Genomic DNA, 20,977 nt, shown 5'->3' with positions numbered 1-20,977 from the left:
CATGGCAGCCCCAGCAAACTAACACACTTGGTGAATTGTCCATTTTATCATTAATAATATCTTTCTTGATCCCTGGTAAGTTTTCTTTTTTTTAAAGAAATAACACATTTTATTTCATTTTATTTTCTACTTTTTGGCTGTGTCTCTCGGCATGCGGGATCTTAGTTCCCTGACCGGGAATTAAACCTGTGCCCCCTGCAGTGGAAGCACGGAGTCTTAACCTCTGGACTGCCAGGGAAGTCCCACCTGGTAATTTTTCTTGATCTAATACTAATTACCACTATATTTTTTTCTTTTAAAATTAATGTTTGCTTAATATATCATTTTCCATCTTTTTACTTGTAATGTAGCTGTATTATTATATTTAACAAGGGTATTTTATAGACAGAAATAGTTAGATTTCCCACCCCCAATTTAATTTGGCAATCTATTAATTGGCATGTTTTGACTACTTACATTTAATATAATTATTGATATGACTAGATTTAAGTATATCACTTAATTACTCATTTTCTATTTGTCTCCTTTGGTTTTTGTTCTTTCATTCCTCATTTACTTCCTTCTTTTGGATTATTTGAATAGGTTTTAGCTTTTCATTTTAATTAATCTATGGGTTTTGGGGTTATACATTTTTTTTTTGGTTTTCTTAGTGGTTGCTTTAAGGGAATACAACATATATGCCTGCCATACCTTTTCACAGTCAGTTTAGAATGAATATTTCAAGTAAAATAGGTACCTTACCTTCCCCCCTCAGGTTATGTTTCTCATATGTATTACATTTACACACATCAAAAGGAGACTAAGGGCTTCCCTGGTGGCCAGTGGTTGAGGGTCCGCCTGCCGATGCAGGGGACACGGGTTCGTGCCCCGGTCCGGGAAGATCCCACATGCCGCGGAGCGGCTGGGCCCGTGAGCCATGGCCGCTGAGCCTGCGCATCCGGAGCCTGTGCTCCTCAATGGGAGAGGCCACAGCAGTGAGAGGCCCGCGTACCACAAAAAAAAAAAAAAAAAAAAAAAAAAAGACTAAAAATGACTGGAGTTTTATTCTGTTCCAAAGGCAGCCTCTCAGCAGACTTGATCAGGTGCTGTGTTAGTTCTTGCTTACTATACCCTGGTGCTCATCTGTTCTGCCGCTGCCAAGCCATTACTGTTATCATTATGTAGGATTACTCCATGACCAAGGATCATCTATCAGGTGTGACAGTTGTCATTAGGAAAGTCACATGTGTTGTTAAGGAAGTCGTAAGCAAGTGAAGCTTCTAGATTAAAACAGGGCTTCAGAAGTTCCATCTCTTGTGGGAATGGCTTAGAAATAATTTGTCAGGAGTTCTTCGAACCTCAAAGTCCACTGCTTTGATCATTTCCCAGTGCACTGTGCACATAATTCAAGGTCATGGCATGTTGCTGGTACCATTCCTTATCCCTCTTCTCCACTTGTATAAATATCTCTCTGGCTTTACGGCCATGCTCCAATGCCACTTTTCCCTGTGGTTCTCACCGATCCCCAGCTCCAACACCAAATCTGTAATGTACTCATCTGTGTTCCCAGAATGCTTCACAGGGACCTCCCCTAATTAAATCTTTCTCCTGATCTTCATACTGTGAGTTCCTCAAGGACAGAGATTGGATCCTTTTCATCTTTGTGTTGCTAGACAACGTAAGTAAAGCTTAATGTTTTTTGTATTATTGATAGTGTATGTGAAATATGCCTGCAAATTATTATCTTATCAAGGGCCCAGTGTGTGTTGCTGCTTATGCACATAAAACAGGCGTGGGCTTCAGTCATGCAAACGATTTCCTTTATTCTACTCCCTCGTTCCCACCTGGATCTTTTTTATTTTAATGTTATTTTTTTCCTTTAAAATTCTACATTTTTCTCCTAGTACATATGTTGCAAGAAATCACTAAACAAGGCTCACTTCTGTGTTCTTCTTCTCTGTTAAATGGTTAAGTGACTGTCTATTTTGAGTACCGATATACAGCTGTTTCCATAGATACCTGATCATAATGGCTAATTAGCCGAGCATGTTTTCTGAAGCCTTTTGAATGACACTTTTATAACAAACATCCAGCTTTTATTCAATTATACATTTTTCTCATTTTTCTTTGGAAACATTCAGAAGTGCTCCATGATGCTTCAACAGATATAATGTGAAAGGACTCAGGTAATTTTTTCGGTCTCTACATGGAGGCCATTTCTGGTCATTGCTCCACCTGGAAGTCGTCTTTCTCTGTTTAATGAACTCCCAGAGCAGACGTCTCAACAGCGATGCACAGTTGAAAACCACTTTTTAGTTTAAAAAAGTGCTTTTGCATATGCTGTTTCACTAAAACTTCACAAAGATCTGAGGAACTAAGTATAACCACCACCGTCATTTTGCAGATGGGGAGGTTGGGGCCCCTCCATTAAGAAACCTGGTGCATTACCTTGGATTCCCGGTGCATTGTGGGTGTTCAACAAACACCGATTAGAACTGACTAACTTACTCAAGGTTGTGCAGGTGAAGAGTTTTGTAAATGGCAGAAAGGAGATGTTTTAAAAATGTCCCACCTTCCTCCTGACCCATCACGCTTCTGGTATTATCCCATCTCTCTTCACTTGTGTCAAACTCAGAGTAGTTACCACTTTCTACATTGCATCATCATTTATTTGCACGTCTGTTTTACATAAATGATAAGAATCAAGTCAAAGCCTTTTCTAGTCCATTCATTCAAAGCATATTTATTCACCATCTACTACCTGACAGATAATAATGGGTAAACATAATTCCTGCCCTTAAGGCATCAGTTCACCCTTGTGTTCTCCAAAGTGATCTGCACAGTATTTGCTAACGGTAAAGACTCAAAACTGTTTCCTGCAACAATACCGTTTGCAGAATGCTTCATCTAAATCAGCATTAGGTGAAACTTCTCCATCCCCTGCTTTTCATCAAATACATTCCAACTGGAATTAACAATCTTTCTTCTCCTGTTGAGGCTGCCTTCCCTCTTTGATCATGAGAGTCTCCTCCAATTTTTCAAACAAGAACCACGCTTAACTTGCTCTAAGGATAAATTCCCAGAATTGAGACGAATGTTTATATAAGAAAAACTGTGGACAAAAGCTCTCCTCACCATACACTTTCAGGTTTAATTCTCAGGCTATGAGGTAGACACCAAGACAATATCCATTTTACAGATGAGGAAACGGTATCAGGCAGGTTAAGTAACCTAGCCAAGTTCGCAGTGATTGACATTGCCAGAGGGTGAACTTTTTTTTGCTGACACCCAACCTATGCTCTTAACTCTTAGCAGTTCATGCACCTGTACCAGTGCTCTGTGCTTCATATCTCTTGTTCTGATAAAACTGTATCTTATTCTCTTGAAGATGTGAACAAAATACCTAAGGAGACATCCTCATATCTGGTTTCTTCTCTGGAAACATAGAGTCTGGAAGCTGGGGAGATGATAGATTCCTTATTAAACCTGCAAGGTCCAAAAGGAGAATTGTTTCACACCTCTTTTGCTTTCCCACTGAAATTTCAGTTGCTTATGTTGGAAAGATGTGCCTTCGTAGAGAGATAGATAGCATATGCCCAAGAGAAGAAGGTGTGTAGGTCTAAAGATGCCTAGAGCAACACTCTCAAAGGCAAGAGAAGCAAGTGTCAGGTCAACTGGGATCAGAGACCATCACTGAGCATCGATGAATGTCGATGACGATGAATGTCAAATCTTCATAAGATTTCCTAATGGTACTACAGGTACTTCATACGTAAATCCTTATCCAATGGTGCCTAAGGATCCTTTCCGTCATTTGGAAGCCAGTATTATTTAAACCAACATTTGTAGCCGTATTTTAGCCACTTCTGGATGTTCAATAAAATAAAGAACTGACAAAAGGGAAGAACCGGTGTCCCCTTTTCTGGAAGGCTGCTTTGACCCGTCCCTCTCCCTTTGGGCTGGGTAGCCAACACTTCTGTTCTCCCTCAGGTGATTACTTCAAAGATGTAAAGTAGATGTAAAGAAGATGATTACTTCAAAGGAGTATTACTCACACAGGCGTAGGCCAAGTGGTCAGAACCCTGGAACAAGAAACCCAAGACTTTCATTAAGTTGCCCAGAAACAGCAGAAAAACAGACTGATAAACTCATTGACTGTGCTCTCTGGACTCAACAAATGGACTTTGGGCTCAGCCATCGGCAGCACCAACTCTACTGTAATCAGTCAGTCCAGAGCAGATGACAGGTAATTTTTTAAACCAATCACTTATCTTTATGTAACTGCATGACTTCTGCCTTTGTCAGAGACAGGTCTTCACTGGCACGGCTCTCTCTCCTTCCTACCCATATTGAGGGAAACCCCCAAAGCTTTAAAATAATTGTGTCTGACTTATTCTTTGCAGTTTCATACTCATTCTGTTTCTTTTGTTGTTGTTTTCTCTTGTAATAGTACATTTTGACATTAGTACGCTGAACAGAGGTATACATCTCTTGCTTCTCTCTTCCAGTAGTACATGAATACACCTATTCACTCAGCAGACAGTTTGGCAGAGATTTTAAGCCAAGTCCTGTGTTACACACCAGACTTGTAAACTAAATAAACACCCCTAGTACTAAGTCCTGATAATACAGTGAGGGTGGCGGTAGAGGGAAAGAATCACAGACACATAATGATAATGGAAGGACATAAATGTGCTGTGAGAGAGACGTTTGCAAAGCAAACCTTCATCCCTCTGTACAGCTCTGTCGACTTGACTGGAAAATAATCCCAGGCCAAAATCCAAGACTTACTAAGTTTAACTGTGCATGACTTGAGTCTTTTGAATTAACTTTTTTTCCTGATAATCTTATTGTTTAGTAGATTACATTTAGAAAATCTGAAATAGCTCAAAGAAGGCACATGTTAGAGTAATCTAATATATATATTAGATAATAATCTAATATATATATATACACACACACATATATATATATATATATATATATATATATATATATATATATATATATATATATATACACACACACCAAAGATAGGACAAAACTGACAGGGAGCATAAAAATGTCCCTTAGAAACTGGACCTTGCAAATACAATAGTGATCTTGTCTTCCTTGTTGAGATATCCAGTGGAGGTGCCTTTGCACTAATGGGGGTTAGAGAAGCAAGTGGCAAACTGGAAGATCTCAGACTTTAGAATCGGTTATCATTTTGAATTTTTGTTCTGCCACTGATTAGCTGTGTGATTTGGGCAAGATTTTGTTTATTCATTGATTTAAATATCCAAGCCTCAGTTTTCTCATATGCAAATTAAGAATGCAGTATAGTATATTGTGTATATTTATTTCACATCCTTCCTTTGACAGCACTCCTACCATCTCCATTTTGTCCTGATCATGACCCTACTTCCTTCCCACCCTTAGATGCCATCCTCACCACAGTAGAGAATGATCTCATCACCCTGACCATGAGAAAGTGTTAAAATAAGGTCACCTGCTCTAAGCAGGGCTCTGACTCAGTGTCCTCCTTGAGATTGGTCTATGGACACTGGAAAAGAAAAAAACTCTTCAATTTTGGATTATGAGTCTTGAGGGTCTTGGGAATCCAGTGATGATGCTTCTTCTCCTGGAAAGAGCTTGCCTAATGACAAAGCCAACACAGAAGGATAAAAGGCAGAAATATTGAAAGGGAAGCAAACACTAACGTCAAATTCAAAGCCTCACTTGAGCTTCTGAATCCAGCCATGCCTGGTTTTGGTCCCAACCTTATACTTCACAGTTAGGACTTCACAAAATCGTCTCTTTTTGTGAGTTAGATTTGAGATCCTGTCATTTGCAATGGCTGGAGTCCCAAAACAATACTTAACTTTCAGGGTTATTTTAATGATTTGAGGTATAACATGCTCAAAGCACATAACGATCATTCCAAGAATGGCAGGTCCTTTTATTGTTTCTTTAGATAAATGAAGTGGAATGCTCCCTTGACCAATTTGCCTTGGATTAATCTTGATTTTTTTTTCTCTATTTGTTGCCATTATTAATCCTCAAGGCCCATGGAAATGGATATATTTTAGCAGACTACTCACACATTGAGATGTGTTTGTTTTTAATTTACACATTTAAATATGTTTAATAGAAGTTCACATATTGTGATATTCAAATTCCTATTCATACTCTATGACACTAATAAAAGGTATTTCCCTTAAGTGGAAGCAAGAGGGTTATGAAGTTAATAATAGCTCTAATAATACTTCTGTTTATAATAGTCTTCAGCCTCTTTAATGAGGAAGGGGAATAACCAATATTTATTAGGTGAACATTATGTCTCAGAAAACTTACTACATTTTAATGAATGTTTATCTCATTTGGGTCTCACTCTAAATCTCTAAAGTTGAGCTTTTCATCCTTATTACACAGACGAGGAGACTGAAGCTGAGAGATTTTCAGTAGTTTGACTAAGTTGATGGAGATAAAGAGAGATCAAGTTGATAGTCAAACGTAAGTATGTCTTCCTCCAAAGCCTGGGTTCTTTCTAATGTGCCAAAATGTTTCTCTAAAGAATAAAAAGAGAGGCATCGACTGGGAAATTAAGAAGCAGTAATGTTCTTCCAGAACAGAATTTTGGAAACAAGATCTAGCTTCTACGTGGCTGTCCAAGACAAATTTACCACGGGGTCCTTGCATTTAGCTAAGCTTGTTATCACCTTGGAGTGTCTGCATCAGCTGCCCTCTCTGGCTAACAGGCTTTTCCTACTGACCGTCTCAGGAAGCAGGGCGACCCCTGGTACATTCCTATCTCAACTTAAATGCCCCTGCTCAGCGAGGCCTTCCCTAACCACTCTCCCCCACTGCCCTTTATCGCTCCTTTTTTAAATTGAAGTATAGTTGATTTACAGTGTTGTGTTGATTTCTGTCATACAGCAAAGTGATACAGTTTATATATATATATATACACACACACACACACACACACACACACACACACACACACACACACACACACACACACACACACACACATATATATTCTTTTCCATTATGGTTTATCACAGGATACTGAATATAGTTCTCTGTGCTCTACAGTAGGACCTGTTGTGTATCCATTCTGTATATAACAGTTTGCACCTGCTCACCCCAGACGCCCCTGCCTCCCCTCCCCCTTGGCAATCTACAGATTTAACGTGATCCGTGTCAAATTACCCGTGATGTTTTTCACAGAACTAGAAGAAATAATCCTAAAATTTAATGTGGAACCATAAAAGACCCAAAATTGCCAAAACCCTTTATCTCTTTAGGCTGTTTTATTTTCTTCATAGAACTTAGCACTAACTGAACTCTTTGTTTGTTCATGTCCATCTCCCCTCCACTAAAATTTTAATTTCATGACCACAAGGAACCTTTTCGTCCTCTCTCCTCTGAATCTTCAACTCCTTAAACAGTACATAGGATGTGCAAAGCACGTATCTGTTGCATGTTGAGCAAACCACATTTGTTGTGAGGATTCAGTGAGACAACATGTGATACAGATGTTATTATTCTGCCCTCTGGTGCCTCATCCATGGGGCCCAGGTACTTGGATGTGAGCACCACTCTCCCTTTACCCACAGGGCTCACGGACACCTCAGGAGCAGGGATGGGTTGCGGGCTCTGCCGGGGCAGCTGAGCAGATTAGGTCCTGAAAACTTCCCTCTGAGCTACGTGGTCTCCAAGAGAAGTGACCATCCCCTAGTCTTCAGGGAAGACGGAGCAAACACAGGCCCTTTGGGACCTTAACACTGTGCACAATTCTGGCCAGAATCACTCCGTCGAGTCTGGGAGGCCGGCTGGTGGGCTGGAAGTGGGCACCCCTGGATCCTGAGTGCCAGCTAGATAGGACATCTCATCTGAGGCAGTTCAAAGCAGGCAGGAAGAATGGGTTATCCCACCTGGGGTCACCGAGTACAGGCAGAGTCAGAAGGCAGAGAGAACAGAAGCCACCGGAGTCTGAGAGGGCAGGATGAGATGGGGACCATGAGACGGAGCCCAGGATCTGGAAGCTGCTTGGGACCCCAGATCCGTGGGTGAGCATGTTGTGAGCAAGTACAGAGGGTCATGCGTGATAGGCCACGTCACTGACCTGATTTGGTCACTATGCAGAACCTGGCCAGTGCAGGGCAGAGGTCAAGGACAGTGGCAGGTGGGTCCTGACATTCACATGCAACCTGCTTTGTTACATAGAGAAATGAGTGCCGGGCTGGGGACCAGTACATTAGGGTTCTGCACGTGGCACAAACCAAGGACACCATGGCCCTGCGTACCTCTCTCCCTCTCAACACCCTTCACCCCAATGTTATCGTTAAGTGTCGAGATCAACCTCTTAAAAATTTGAATCTTCTTTCCCAAATTTCCACTGTCTCTGCCTTGGCTAGGCCTGCCCTCCCAGGTTACTGCAAAAATTTGTTAATGTCCTTGCTTCCTATACCAGCCTCCTCCAACAATCTTATAGTTTCCAGAGTGACAGTCTCTAAAAACTTTGAACTTATTCCTCCATGACCCTGCATAAATGCCGTCAATAGCTTACCACTGCCCACAGGATAAAAACTAAGCCTCTTACTTTGGCATAAAAGATCCTTTATGATCCTTTATGGTCAGGATCCTCCTGCTTGTGCTATGCCCCTCTCCCCACTGAATAATAAATTGCTCGCAGTTCTGTGAGCACATTGTACTTCGCCCTTGTGATTTTCTATGCACTGTTTCTTCTATGGGATATTCACTTCCCTCCACTGTCTGCCTGGTAAATTACTGGCACTCATCTGGCTCAGTACAGTCATTACTTGCTCTCGGGCATCTTTTCTCAAGTTCTTCCCTCACTACCCTGGTTTACGGACTCCTGCCTGGTCTTTCCAGAGCCCCCGTACCTACCTCAATCACAGCCCTTCTCACTTTCTTCCATTAATGCTTGTTTCCGTGTCGATAGACTTCACCAGCCTGTAGTCCACAGCTGGCAAGAAGCAGGGGCTCAGAAGAGTGTGGCTGAGTAAATGGGCGCTTATTCCACTTGAGAGGGTGGGGGAGATAGGGAAGTTATGAGCAAGATGTGAATAGGAAGCTCCCCAAGTCCAGAGTTCTCCATGGGAACTCAAGTTGTTACCAGGAGAAGGGGCACTCCGAAATCCCACACTAGGGAATTTCATTAGTTTCATTAATTCAGTGTCATTAGTTTCATTAGTCGAGAGCCATGCTGCTCAAAAGGCTTGTCCTCCAGCTGCTGGTTCCAGGGCTGTGATGGGAGCGTGCGTCTGCGTCAGCATCCATGACACACACCCCCTCCTTGATCAACAAAGCCTTGCCAAGAAAAAATTTGCCACCTGCAATGTGCAACTGATTGCATTCAGGCACAAACCCTTTTCTCACTGCAGAGTGAAAACACACTGTTCGGGGCTAGCAGAGGTCCTTGGGTCCTGCTTCTAGAATCTTCTGACTGAGTTTAGGAGACCAGGCAGGACTTTAGGAGGAGTCAGTTTTCACCTGATATGAAAGCTTGGTGTAAACATAAAACTGTCATTTGTTTACTTACTTCCTCCCATGGCCCAAATTAATATCTACCTCCAGGCTTTAAAAAAGTAAAAAAGAGGGGCCATGCCTAAAAAGAAAAAGAATCACTCAAAGTTTCAGCCAGCTTTGCCCCTCACTGTCTTTGTGACCTTGGCCAAATCACACCCTCTCCTTTTTGCATTAGGAGGACTGATTAATCCCTTTCCCTGTTCTTTCGTGGCACTTGTGAAGATTAAATGTGATAATGGTTGGAAAAGTGCTTGAAGAACTGTAAATTGCTGTACAAATGGAAGGGATTAAGGGATTAGCTTCAATCCGGTAAAGATTTTCTCTTTTATAGAACAACCCGCTAAACATCGGTCCCTATGAGTTGCCCGCACACACACGTTAACACACACCCGAGGGACGTGTGCCCTAATGTTCCTTCCTGTCTCCCTAAGCGGTTTTCTCAACCTTCCCCCTACAACGCCCTTCTGCAACACATCAAGATCTTTATCCAACATGACTTTAGGGAAACCGTATAACGTTAAAGGCTTCTCATGCCTGAGGACAACGTGTATGATGAAATGGTGTGTGTGTGTGTGTGTGTGTGTGTGTCTGTGTCTGTCTGTCTGTCTGTCTGCAAGTGTTTGTGTTTTCCTTCATTTCTCGGTTGTTTGGATTGTTCAGTGGAAAAAGAAATCCAAAGGAAAAGTCTGAGAGAAACAGGAAAAGTTGCTGTTTTATTTTCTTGACTAGGATTGTTTATAAACAGAAGGCTGATTACAAAATAGTATCCCCACCCTAAGCTATTTTGTCATATTCCTCATCTTTTTCAGAAGGTAGTTATTGTCTGACTCTTTTTAAAATCTTAACAATTTTCCTCCAAGCATCTTGCAAATTACCCTCTTGAGAGAGGATTGCTACTCCAGCCCATCCGTTTGACAATTATAGAATGGGCGATGAATTTCCTACTGATTACCTGTTTGACCTCAGACATGAACTGGTCTAATACTGCCAAGAAACTTGGGGGCCCCGATGTATTTGCAGACACTCTGAGATAACCGTTAAAATAGTGTATATCTTGTATGTGTCCATTTTTGTGCTTATCTCCCTTCCTGAAAGTGAGCTTCTTAAGGGCAGGGACTGTGTCTCTTCATCTCTATATCCCACACCTAGCCCTGCTTAACATAGAAGCCGTCTTGCTTATTAAATGACTGAAGCAATATATGTACCTATATATTTACATACACCTAGCCTGTCCTTGTTCTCACATTTTCAGTGTTTATTTTTTATATTATATATGAAAAATTTGCTCCTTTGTAATAATAAATAATTCTATCAGTATTTTTCTATAGAAATGCATACCCGATGCATAATTCAGAGATGATTCCTATTTACTCACATATGTATCTTTGAATTTTTATAGCAAAATATGTATTAGCTACAAGAAATGAAAAGCAAGAACAATGCAATTTCATTCTTCTATGTTTTCAATTTAACTCCCATGGAGTAGACACAAACTGATTGCAAAGTGGATCCTGAGAAAGAACTCATTTTATGATTCTGTGTGACTTTACATTCTGTTTGCTACAGTTGGGCTGGGTAGGATGGGGAGGCTAGAGGTAGAAGATGAGATGAGAGGAGGAAAAATACTTGAAGGCAGCAGATAGGAAATCAACAAAATGAAAAGGTATGTTAGTTATGGGGTGTGCATTCTGGGCAGTAGTCAGCCAGGAAAATGATTTCTTTTTCCCTTGAAAACCCGGGGACGGTAATTAAATTCCTCCCACTACAGTTACATAGCATTTCATAGAGGGTATTGTGATGTTTTTCCATTCAAAGAGAGCCACACTTGTTGAATTTTGTCATTTTCATGGATTCACAAAATAGCTATTTGGGACAAAAATAACTAAAGACCTAGGTAGACTGTTTATAAATTCTGGGTAATCAAGGCACGATTCCTTTAAAGGCTAACGTTTGAGGAAATGTATCCTCAAAAACTAGCATTTTATTTAATGCTAAGCCCAACTAATGTGCACTGTAAATAAGTATAATATTAGTATTGGATTACACAGACCCAATACTGCCTTTACCATTCTAAGGACATAATCAGTGTCACAGTGAGGTGAAACTGGTAAATAGTATGAGACCCACAGTTAGGTGACTCTTACATATTACTTTTAAAGAACAAAGATTTGGGGCTTCCCTGATGGTGCAGTGGTTGCGAGTCCGCCTGCCGATGCAGGGGACGTGGGTTCGTGCCCCGGTCCGGGAAGATCCCACATGCCGTGGAGCGGCTGGGCCCGTGAGCCATGGCCGCTGAGCCTGCGCGTCCGGAGCCTGTGCTCCGCAACGGGAGAGGCCACAGCAGTGAGAGGCCCGCGTACCGCAAAACAAACAAACAAACACAAAAAAAACAAAGATTTGACCTAATATTTATTAAAGCCTATATAGACAAACTCTTACTACATTTGTGTGTGTAGGTGGACAACACTCGTATTCAATATATGGTTAAGTGGTATGTGGACGGTACTAATAAATATTTGTTGAATACCTCCGTAAATCACAAGTTTGGGCAGAATATACTTTGTCCTATAGACTGGGTTCACTCTTGTTATCGTTAAAATTTTTCAAGGAAAAAACAACTTAATGTAAGCGACGCAATGCTGTTGGTATTTGTCACACTGTTTTTCAGATTCTGTAGAGGAGTTGAGGAAACAATTCTTCTTGGTGTGTTGTAGGCTCTTCCAGGATGAGTACAGGGGCAATTTCTGCATTTCATTCAGAAGACTGAGCCCAAGTTTCACCCCATTACCAGCTATGTGAGGTTGGCCAAGTCACAGATTGCTTTAGTCTTTATTTTCTTACATGTGTAAAATGAGTAAGATCACATGTGAGGATTCCATTAAGAAATTTTTAAGTGTATTGTCTTTCTGTATATACGTGACAACTTATCTGAAGCTCCAGCAAACCCAGTACCAAAACTGTCTTATGCACCAGTAAGCACTTTCTATGAATTATCCTATATCATCCTCACAGACACACATCATTTCTCCCAGGTATAAGATGGGAAGCTAAGGACTAGAAAGGTTAAGTGATTTATCCACGCTGAGGGAGCTGTTAAGGGGCGTATTGTAGATTTACAGTAATATCTTTCAGGACCTCAGGAAATTGAACATTTTGCCATAGAGTTTGCCATGATTTCTGCATTCTCCACTTTACTAGGTGGTATATACAGTTGTCACATCACCTTCAGAGGTTGTCCCTAAAAGACAGATACACGGTGTCTGCGTTTCAGATGACCAAGCTGAGAGTGAGTCAGCTCTGGAGAGAAGTGCGTGGCTCCCGCCGCACTGGCCTCTGTGGTCTCATCGGAGGAGGCTTGACTTGCAGGCGAAGGGATGGCTGTGCTCCTTGAGGTCTGCAGAGATCTTCCCTTCTGCTTACGTGAGTGTCACGCTCAGGGTCGCTGACTCAGGCACGCCATTTATGTGTTTTGAGTCAGAGAAACAAATAGAAACACACACAGAAAAAGTCACAGATTTTATATGTATATATAAAGTCCTGATAGGTGTTGCTCGGTGATGCGCAAACTACCGTTACATCGACAATCTCAGTCAAGGCTAGTTTTAGAAATGCACCGTCACGCTCCTCCTGTTACAACTTTGTGTTTGGCACAGGTAGTTAGGCGCAAGCTTAACTTATCGCAAGCATAAATTAAAGGCAGAATTATGTAAGCTTTATTTTTTTCCTCATGCTGTGCAGTTGCTTCTATACCAATAATTAGGATGGGGAAATAGGCCACCAGAGATTGGCTTTGCAAAGGCCCCACCTGCTCTGGCTCATCTTGCCTGGGGCTAGACTCTCTCTCGGGGCGAAAGGAGATCCAAGAATAGCAGGTGGTGTTTAAATTCATAAGTCAAGAAAGTGCTGAGGAAAAATTATAAACAATGTAATAAGTTTACTCTGTCTTCAATGTATCATCCCTAACATTTTTTTTACTTAAAAATTTTTTTATTATGAAATAGATCACAAATAAAGACTACTTTAAAAAGGAACCTCTGAGTACTCGGCATGTATTAAGAAAATAATATCACCAGTACGTTAGAAGGCCCTGTGGGCCCCTCCCCAATTACATCCTGTTCACTAACTACCCTCCTCCCACCCTGCCCTTGTAACTGTTATCTGTCATGGTATCTAAATTTCCTTATTATCTTTATATCATCCCTAAAATTTCAACAGCACTCCACTCTACAACGTGGCCGTTGGTAAGGATCTTCATGGGTGTAAGTCCTCTCACAGCATATCCTAGGAATTCCTGCTTGCCATTTGTAGGGGAAACTGGACTTGCTCCACACAGAGAAGGAAAATGCAATTAAAATAAATATCAAAATCAGAGAAATATATTACGGTATTTAGCTGATAGAATTTGATGTAGCCACGAATGTCATATTGTAAAATATATACAGTCTATTGTGAAGTATAACAATATTCAATCATGTATAAATTATATAGATTAGATTTGAAAAATACATGTATAGAAGACAAAGGAACAGATATTTAGTTAAATGCTGGGAAGTTATCAGTGGCTGTCTCTGGGCTGTACTCCCTATAGATGGGCAGCAAGTCTTTATTTGAAAAGGGATTAGGACAGCACAGAGCCATGTCTACTATGGTCCACCCCTTGTCTGCTAAATGTCCTTCTCCATATGTATTTGGGGACCAGGATATCTAACTTGAAGAGCCCATAGATACAAGTATGGGAAACATATGCTTCTTTTGTGAGTGCCATGTATACCCCTAGACTCCCTGACCATACGTGCTTCCAGTGGGAAACACAGTGCCATATTAAGATTTTTGGTTCAAAGCATAGACTGGTTCCTGGAGGACAGCACCCACTGCTCCTCAGGTAGTGTCTCCAAACTATTGTTTTCAGTTGTGCTTCATCAAGCCAGGTCAACATTCTAAGTCAGAAGCTTTTAGGTAGTGTGGTGCGCTACATCCGGAGGGTTCCATACCTACGCACTCGCCCCCCTCAGCATCTTTTCTGTAAGGTGAATTCCCTGGATTCACATGATATTATTTGGAGCCTTTTGATTGTGGATCAAATGCTCCGTAATCCCTTGAGACTAGGGAAAGCAGATCTGTACCTGGAGTATGTGTCCACTACTGTGAGAACAAACTGCTGGTCCTTTCAGAGTAGAAGGGGCCTTGTGTGTTCGATTGTCACCCAGTGGCTTCAGGGCCTCTCTGAGAAATTGTGTCCCATTGAGAGTTCCGCATTGGTTTCTGCTGGTGGTGGGTTTAACACTTGGTGGTGGCAATAGATCAACCTTGGTGAGCCTTTCTTCGTTATAGGGCTGGCGAATAGCATCCACCTCTGCCACTGTAGCCACTCCACCCATGTGCCTGTTGTGGTAGCACTTGGGTAGCCAGTGACAGAGGGCAGCTGACATCAGATGACTGGGTCCTTCTGGTACTGGGCGGGTGCCTCTTCCATAGAAAGTGCTCTCTGATGGACGTTAATATGGGATACTAAGAACTTGAGACTTCATTACCCCTCCAATCCCAGACCTCCTCATTATCAATATTCTAGTAGTTTCTCTTGAAGCCACTGAACAGGCAGCCAGAGCATTCAGTGCTGCCCCTGACTCCTTATTTAATCTGCATTTGGGCTACTACTTTTTCCATACAAATTGGATGACCATGAGCGCCATCTGAAGCTCTGCCCATTGGGAAGGCATTCCCTCACGCTTACCACTGTCTTTAAGACCATCTCTGAAAGATTAATTTTTACATCTTTGAGGGATTTGGTATATGAAAAAGAGAGAGACAGAGACAGAGAGAGAGAGAGAGACAGAGCTGTATGTGGTCTGCAAGTTATAAAATATTTACAGAAATATTTTCACAGAAAACATTTGTCAGTCTCTTTTCTATATCCTCAGTATTTTTTCTTTGCTTGATTTATAATTTTCTTACCGAGATGTGTTAACATCTTTCTATTTAGTATTCTTTAGTTAATCAAATGTCCTTTCTACTTTAACTTTTAGCATCTATGTTTTTAAGTACTCATAGGTCCAGGATTATATTATCTTTCTGGTGAATTATTCATTTTATCATTTATAAAGGTCACCTTTCTCCATATTAATGCTTTCTGCATTCACTTAATTAGTATCTGTCTTGCCTATATTAAAAGAAAGCTGGTGTCCAAATATTGATATCAGAGTTAACATTCTCATAAGGGATATGTTTATTTGGGGTATTTATGGGAGAATCTTAGATTTTGGAAATGGTCTCAGAAAACTTTTGAATTTCCTTCCCCTGGGTGTTCCACGGGTGTTCCAGGTTTGAGATAAGTTAATTCGTTCATTTATTGGTTTAGAGATCACTGAGCATTTCAGATAGAGCAAAAGCAGCACTCCACGCAGGTCTGGGTGTTTAACAGTTTCTCATGAATGAATGACCTTCCTTATTCTTTCCTCTCAGCTAGAGCTCTGGCTAGAGACAATCTTCATTGCCTCTTTCCTTGGCTGTTGAACAGTATTTCTCTGGTCCCTCCTTCACTTAGGCATTTGGTTTTCTCAGGTCCTGAATCAACACAGGAAACCCATTTCAAAATCTCTGGATACTCATTTCAAACTCTCTGGATAACCTGGCCAAATAGCAAACCTTCTTCCCTTCTATGGGGTTAACATCCCTTAGGCCCCTAGAATGTCTGTCTAATGTGTATCTCTAGGCTCCAAAGACTTCAGGAGCAGCTCATGAACTAATAGCATTGGTTTCTAGCACCTGGAATTTCCCTTTCCCTTTTGGATTTTTATGTTCACTTACATATTTAATCATTTTTTAAACATCTTTATTGGGGTATAATTGCTTTACAATGGTGTGTTAGTTTCTGCTTTATAACAAAGTGAATCAGTTATACATATATATATATATATATATATATATATATGTTCCCATATCTCTTTGCTCTTGCGTCTCCCTCCCTCCCACCCCTCCAGGCAGTCACAGAGCACCGAGCGGATATCCCTGTGCTATGTGGCTGCTTCCCACTAGCTATCTACCTTACGTTTGGTAGTGTATATATGTCCATGCCTCTCTCTCGCTTTGTCACAGCTTACCCTTCCCCCTCTCCATATCCTCAAGTCCGTTCTCCAGTAGGTCTGTGTCTTTATTCCTGTCTTACCCCTAGGTTCTTCATGACATTTTTTTTCTTAAATTCCATATATATGTGTTAGCATACGGTATTTGTCTCTCTCTTTCTGACTTAACTCTGTATGACAGACTCTAGGTCTATCCACCTCATTACAAATAGCTCAATTTCGTTTTTTTTATGGCTGAGTAATATCCCATTGTATATATGTGCCACATCTTCTTTATCCATTCATCCGATGATGGGCACTTAGGTTGTTTCCATCTCCGGGCTATTGTAAATAGAGCTGCAATGAACATTTTGGTACATGACTCTTTTTGAATTATGGTTTTCTCAGGGTATATGCCCAGTAGTGGGATTGCTGGGTCATATGGTAGTTCTATTTGTAGTTTTTTAAGGAACCTCCATACTGTTCTCCATAGTGGCTGTACCAATTCACATTCCCACAAGCAGTGCAGGAGTGTTCCCTTTTCTCCACACCGTCTCCAGCATTTATTGTTTCTAGATTTTTTGATGATGGCCATTCTGAGTGGTGTGAGATGATATCTCATTATAGTTTTGATTTGCATTTCTCTAATGATTAATGATGTTGAGCATTCTTTCATGTGTTTGTTGGCAGTCTGTATATCTTCTTTGGAGAAATGTCTATTTAGGTCTTCTGCCCATTTTTGGATTGGGTGGTTTGTTTTTTTGTTATTGAGCTGCTTGTAAATTTTGGAAATTAATCCTTTCTCAGTTGCTTCATTTGCAAATATTTTCTCCCATTTTGAGGGTTGTCTTTTGGTCTTGTTTATGGTTTCCTTTGCTGTGCAAAAGCTTTGAAGTTTCATTAGGTCCCATTTGTTTATTTTTGTTTTTATTTCCATTTCTCTAGGAGGTGGGTCAAAAAGGATCTTGCTGTGATTTATGTCATAGAGTGTTCTGCCTATGTTTTTCTCTAAGAGTTTGATAGTTTCTGACCTTACATTTAGTCTTTAATCCATTTTGAGCTTATTTTTGTGTATGGTGTTAGGGAGTGATCTAATCTCATACTTTTACATGTACTGTCCAGTTTTCCCAGCACCATTTATTGAAGAGGCTGTCCTTTCTCCACTGTACATTCCTGCCTCCTTTATCAAAGATAAGGTGACCATATGTGCGTGGGTTTATCTCTGGGCTTTCTATCCTGTTCCATTGATCTGTTTTTGTGCCAGTACCATACTGTCTTGATTACTGTAGCTTTGTAGTATAGTCTGAAGTCAGGGAGCCTGATTCCTCCATCTCCGTTTTTCATTCTCAAGATTGCTTTGGCTATTCGGGGTCTTTTGTGTTTCCATATAAATTGTGAAATTTTTTGTTCTAGTGCTGTGAAAAATGCCAGTGGTAGTTTGATAGGGATTGCATTGAATCTGTAGATTGCTTTGGGTAGTAGAGTCATTTTCACAATGTTGATTCTTCCAATCCAAGAACATGGTATATCTCTCCATCTATTTGTATCATCTTTAATTTCTCTCATCAGTGTCTTATAATTTTCTGCATACAGGTCTTTTGTCTCCTTAGGTAGGTTTATTCCTAGATATTTTATTCTTTTTGTTGCAATGGTAAATGGGAGTGTTTTCTTGATTTCACTTTCAGATTTTTCATCATTAGTGTATAGGAATGCCAGAGATTTCTGTGCATTAATTTTGTATCCTGCTGCTTTACCAAATTCATTGATTAGCTCTAGTAGTTTTCTGGTAGCATCTTTAGGATTCTCTATGTATAGGATCATGTCATCTGCAAACAGTGACAGCTTTACTTCTTCTTTTCCAATTTGGATTCCTTTTATTTCCTTTTCTTCTCTGATTGCTGTGGCTAAAACTTCCAAAACTATATTGAATAAGAGTGGTAAGAGTTGGCAACCTTGTCTTGCTCCTGATCTTAGTGGAAGTGCTTTCAGTTTTTCACCATTGAGGATGATGTTGGCTGTGGGCTTGTCATATATGGCCTTTATTATGTTGAGGAAAGTTCCCTCTATGCCTACTTTCTGCAGGGTTTTTATCATAAATGGGTGTTGAATTTTGTCAAAAGCTTTCTCTGCATCTATTCAATATGGTTTTTCTCCTTCAATTTGTTAATATGGTTTATCACATTGATTGATTTGCGTATATTGAAGAATCCTTGCATTCCTGGAATAAACCCCACTTGATCATGGTGTATGATCCTTTTACTGTGCTGTTGGATTCTATTTGCTAGTATTTTGTTGAGGATTTTTGCATCTATGTTCATCAGTGATATTGGCCTGTAGTTTTCTTTCTTTGGGACATCCTTGTCTGGTTTTGGTATCAAGGTGATGGTGGCCTCGTAGAATGAATTTGGGAGTGTTCCTCCCTCTGCTATATTTTGGAGGAGTTTGAGAAGGATAGGTGTTAGCTCTTCTCTAAATGTTTGATAGAATTCGCCTGTGAAGCCATCTGGTGCTGGGCTTTTGTTTGTTGGAAGATTTTTAATCACAGTTTCAATTTCACTGCTTGTGATTGGTCTGTTCATATTTTCTATTTCTTCCTGATTCAGTCTTGGCAGGTTGTGCATTTCTAAGAATTTGTCCATTTCTTCCAGGTTGTCCATTTTATTGGCATAGAGTTGCTTGTAGTAATCTCTCATGATCTTTTGTATTTCTGCAGTATCAGTTACTTCTCCTTTTTCATTTCTAATTCTATTGATTTGAGTCTTCTCCCTTTTTTTCTTGATGAGTCTGGCTAATGGTTTATCAATTTTGTTTATCTTCTCAAAGAACCAGCTTTTAGTTTTATTGATCTTTGCTATTGTTTCCTTCATTTCTTTTTCATTTATTTCTGATCTGATTTTTATGATTTCTTTCCTTCTGCTAACTTTGGGGGTTTTTTGTTCTTCTTTTTCTAATTGCTTTAGGTGCAAGGTTAGGTTGTTTATTTGAGATGTTTCCTGTTTCTTAAGGTGGGCTTGTATTGCTATAAACTTCCCTGTTAGAACTGCTTTTGCTGCATTCCATAGGTTTTGGATCATTGTGTCTCCATTGTCATTTGTTTCTAGGTATTTTTTTATTTCCTCTTTGATTTCTTCAGTGATCACTTCGTTATTAAGTAGTGGATTGTTTAGCCTCCATTTGTTTGTATTTTTTACAGATCTTTTCCTGTAATTGATATCTAGTCTCATGGCATTGTGGTCAGAAAAGATACTTGATAAAATTTCAATTTTCTTAAATTTCCAAGGCCTGATTTGTGACCCAAGATATGATCTGTCCTGAAGAATGTTCCATGAGCACTTGAGAAAAATGTGTATTCTGTTGTTTTGGGATGGAGTGTCCTATAAATATCAATTAAGTCCATCTTGTTTAATGTATCATTTAAAGCTTGTTTCCTTATTTATTTTCATTTTGGATGATCTGTCCATTGGTGAAAGTGGGGTGTTAAAGTCCCCTACTATGAATGTGTTGCTGTCGATTTCCCCTTTTATGGCTGTTAGTATTTGCCTTATGTATTGAGGTGCTCTATGTTGGGTGCATAAATATTTACAAGTGTTATGTTGTCTTCTTTGATCGATCCCTTGATCATTATGTAGTGTCCTTCTTTGTCTCTTCTGATAGTCTTTATTTTAAAGTCTATTTTGTCTGATATGAGAATTGCTACTCCAGCTTTCTTTTGGTTTCCATTTGCATGGAATATCTTTTTCCATCCCCTTACTTTCAGTCTGTATGTGTCTCTAGGTCTGAAGTGGGTCTCTTGTAGACAGCACATATATGGGTCTTGTTTTTGTATCCATTCAGCCAATCTGTGTCTTTTGGTGGGAGCATTTAGTCCATTTACATTTAAGGTAATTATTGATATGTATGTTCGTATTCCCATTTTCTAAATTGTTTTGGGCTCGTTATTGTAGGTCTTTTCCTTCTCTTGTCTTTCTTGCCTAGAGAAGTTCCTTTAGCATTTGTTGTAAAGCTGGTTTGGTGGTGCTGAACTTTCTCAGCATTTGCTTGTCTGTAAAGGTTTTGATTTCTCCATCCAATCTGAATAAGATCCTTGCTGGGTAAAGTCATCTTGGTCGCAGGTTTTTCTCCTTCATCATTTTCAGTATGTCCTGCCACTCCCTTCTGGCTTGCAGAGTTTCTGCTGAGAGATCAGCTGTTAACCTTATGGGGATTCCCTTGTGTGTTATTAGTTGTTTTTCCCTTGCTGCTTTTCATATGCTTTCTTTGTATTTAATTTTTGACAGTTTGATTAAGATGTGTCTTGGTGTATTTCTCCTTGGATTTATCCTGTTTGGGACTCTCTGTGCTTCCTGCACTTGGTTAACTAGTTCCTTTCCTATATTAGGGAAGTTTTCAACTATAATCTC

The 20,977-nt window shown here is 40.2% G+C and overlaps 1 long non-coding RNA gene across 1 annotated transcript in view; it reads left to right on the top strand.

Moving 5' to 3' along the window:
* The first annotated feature begins 3,445 nt into the window (after nucleotides 1-3,445).
* The window catches only part of LOC137210481 (uncharacterized), a 35,190-nt gene continuing 17,658 nt past the window's right edge, over nucleotides 3,446-20,977 (top strand). The window contains exons 1-2 of the long non-coding RNA XR_010936566.1: nucleotides 3,446-4,225; nucleotides 6,394-6,474. This is a non-coding gene — a long non-coding RNA (uncharacterized lncRNA). The remainder of the gene's footprint in view (nucleotides 4,226-6,393; nucleotides 6,475-20,977) is intronic.

Source organism: Pseudorca crassidens, chromosome 17, assembly GCF_039906515.1.
Source record: "Pseudorca crassidens isolate mPseCra1 chromosome 17, mPseCra1.hap1, whole genome shotgun sequence".
Lineage (NCBI taxonomy): Eukaryota > Metazoa > Chordata > Mammalia > Artiodactyla > Delphinidae > Pseudorca > Pseudorca crassidens.
Note: the sequence above shows the minus strand (reverse complement) of the source record. Positions and strands in the feature narration are given on the sequence as shown.